Source organism: Alexandromys fortis, unplaced genomic scaffold (assembly GCF_014885135.2).
Source record: "Alexandromys fortis isolate MF-2015 unplaced genomic scaffold, M_Fortis_MF-2015_v1.1 scaffold_2095, whole genome shotgun sequence".
NCBI classification, from domain to species: Eukaryota; Metazoa; Chordata; class Mammalia; order Rodentia; family Cricetidae; genus Alexandromys; species Alexandromys fortis.
The window spans coordinates 2522-5926 of record NW_026069963.1 but is presented as its reverse complement, the minus strand read 5'-3'; the positions used below and the strand labels follow the sequence as shown (position 1 = coordinate 5926).

General features: G+C 46.5%; 1 pseudogene; it reads left to right on the top strand.

The window, feature by feature from the left end:
- Positions 1–1060: 1060 nt before the first annotated feature.
- Positions 1061–2796, top strand: LOC126496242 (importin subunit alpha-4-like; annotated as a pseudogene).
- The last annotated feature ends 609 nt before the right edge of the window (positions 2797–3405 follow it).

The following is a 3405-nucleotide window of genomic DNA, read 5'->3' as shown; positions in this document are numbered from 1 at the left end:
ACAATATTCTGTCTGTGTGTATGTCTGCAGGCCAGAAGAGGACACCAGACCTCATTACAGATGGTTGTGAGCCACCATGTGGTTGCCGGGAATTGAACTCAGGACCTTTAGGAAGAGCAGGCAGCGCTCCTAACCACTGAACCATCTCTGCAGCCCATGGGAGTTATTTTCAATACAGTGTTTTCCCTCAACAAAGGAAGCATGGGGATTTTACTTACAAAGACTGAACACAAAAGATAGAGAGAAAAAAAAACACAGAAAACTTCAAGGAAAAGTCACCTAACAGCGCTCTATACAGTGTTCCTGGATGAACAGTTATGATGATCTCTATTACTCTCAGAGAAAAGCTGCTTTTGCTCTGAGCAGGGTGACTAGGCAGAAGGCCAGAGCTGCTTCCATGCAAGACAAGGAGTACATGTTAACTAGACCTGGCTTGCTGTCTGTCTCAAGCTTGTAACATCACTGTAGAGAATTTCATTCTTTCTTTTTTTTTCTAACGATTGCCCTATAGCTAATCACCAGGTGAGGCAGAGGGAGCACAGAACAAACAGGATGTTTTAGCTGGTTGGCCAGAAACTATCCTCAAGATGAACCACAGGATCAGGGGTAGATGCATGGGCCCAACATGGTTTATGAAATTTATTTACATACCACTGTAGCACAAAGTATAATTGATCTAAATTATGAAAAGACAGAGTCAGATATTGAGGTAAATGCTAAAAGATTAGAGAAATAAAGGAGTCGAACACAATGAATTTTCTTCACGGCACGGCTTTCATAGTGTCCCGTATGCTGTGCCTTCATTTTCTTTGAATTCTAGAAAGTTTTTAACCTTCCTTCCTTCCTTCCTTCCTTCCTTCCTTCCTTCCTTCCTTCCTTCCTTCCTTCCTTCCTTCCTTCCTTCCTTCCTTCCTTCCTTCCTTCCTTCCTTCCTTCCTTCCTTGAAGCAGTTCTGATTCAATTGGGCACTGTCCACTTTCCAAGAATTCGCAGACTTTCTGAGATTAGTGTTGTCAAATTCTACCTTTAAAATGTGGCGAGCCGGAAAGCAGCGCAGGGCATGCTGGGAACTGTAGTTTCCACCCACCGCCCCACGTCACGGGTGGCAGGAAAAGCTGCTAGGTCTGGCTTCATTTCTAGGACACTAATAGCGGCGGTGGGGGAGGACCTACGGTGGGATAAGGACAAGGTCACCACGACAGCCAGCAGCCCAGCAACCCGGCCTCTCTGCCCCCCGCCGAGGCCACCTCGCGCTCCTCCCCCTCGGGTCCCGCCGCCGCCGCCGCTAGAGCCGCTCGCAGCCAGCCCTGTCCGAGACCCCGGCTTGAGGAACCACCTCATCAAGAGCTTCAAGAGCAAATGCCGCGATGTGGTGACAATGCGAAGACACAGAAATGAAGTGACAGTTGAACTGGGGAAGAACAAAAGCAATGAACACTTACTGAAAAAGAGAAATGTGTTCCCCAGGAAGAAAGCTTGGAAGATTCAGATGTCGATGCTGATTTTAAAGCACAAAACGTAACACTGGAAGCTATATTGCAGAATGCTACAAGTGAAACCCTGTAGTCCAGTCTGGCGCTGTCCAGGCAGCAAGGAAACTATTATCCAGTGACGGAAATCCACCAATCGATGACCTAATGAAATCTGGGATTTTACCAATTCTAGTCAAATGTCTAGAAAGGGATGATAATCCTTCATTACAGTTTGAAGCTGCTTGGGCACTAACTGACATAGCATCAGGAACCTCTGCACAGACCACAAGCTGCTGTACAGTCTAACGCAGTGCCGCTTTTTCTGAGACCCCTCCATTCCCCCCATCAGAATGTCTGTGAACAAGCCGTGTGGGCTTTGGGAAACATTTTAGGTGATGGTCCTCAATGTGGAGATTATGTCATGTCACTGGGAGCTGTGAAACCCCTTCTGTCCTTCATCGGTCCCTCCATTCGCATCACCTTCCTTCGGAACGTCACGTGGGTCATTGTCAATCTCTGCAGGAATAAGGACCCCCCCCCCGCCCCAACCGCCTATGGAGACGGGAGATTTTGCAAGTTTTATGTGTTCTCATATACCACACAGACATAAATATTATTGTAGACACTGGTTGAGCTCTGTCATACTTGACAGATGAAGTGAAAGTTCAAACAGCAGCACTTGGAGCAGCTAGGAACATAGTGACCGGCATTGACGAGCAGACCCAGGTGGTTCTTAACTGCCACGTCCTGTCCCACTTCCCAAACCTCTTATCACACCCAGAAAGAGAAAATAAATAAGGAGGCAGTGTCGTTCCTTTCCAATATAACAGCAGGCAATCAGCAGCAAGTTCAAGCTGTAATAGATTCCGGATTAATCCCCATAGTCATTCACCAGCTTGCTAAGGGGGTCTTCGCAACACAAAAGGAAGTTGCTTGGGCAATTAGCAACTTAACAATACGTGGCAGAAAAGATGAAGTGGAGCACCTTGTACAAAGGAATGTAATACCAGCATTCCGTAACTTAAAGTCAGTGACAGACTCTCAGGGGGTTCAGGGGGTTCTGGATGGTCTTAAAGACATCCTGATAATGGCTGCTGATGACGCAAGCACAATCGCCGAAATAGCAGAAGAAGGTGGAGGTTTGGAGAAAATTGAAGTTTTGCAGCAACATGAAAATGAAGACATATAAATTAGCATTTGAAATCATAGATCAATATTTCTCTGGTGATGATATTGATGAAGAGTCCAGCCTCATTCCTGAAGCAACACAAGGAGGTACTTTGACCCAACAGCCAACCTCCAAACAAAGGAATAGAATTTCTAAGGTCCATGAAGCACAGCATCTCTCATTCAATACAAAACACCACCAGATGGCCACCAAGCGATAAGACAGCAAGCAGCAGAAGGCTCCCAGCACTCTTGCCTCTTCGTTTTGATGCTTCTGAAGCAAGCCAGGGCTCAGTCACTTTGCAGTTGCCAAAGGTCACTCTCACATGGACTGTAAATGCATATGCACGATTTCCTGAACGAACTGTTTTAGAATTCTCCTTAACAATCTCAACTACCCTGTTTATCCATGGCCCTCGTACCACATGCTGAGAACTGCAGTCGCCAGTTAGAATAGTCCATAGTGCTGGTGTATCAGCTGCCCGCTGGTACTCCTTTAGAAAGCAGTGCACTGTGGATCAAGACACTTTGGTATGATGGATATTCGTGTTGGAAGACTACAGAAGTGCAGTGTGTTCTGAGCCTCCATAATTGTCCTCCTCAAACATATTTTCATATTGTTGTTTGTTTTTGGAGACAGGGTTTCTCTGTAGCTTTGGAGCCTTTCTGGGAACTCCCTTTGTAGACCAGGTTGGCCTCGAACTCACAGAGATCCGCTTGCCTCTGCATCACAAGTGCTGAGATTAAAGTCGTGCGCCACCACCAC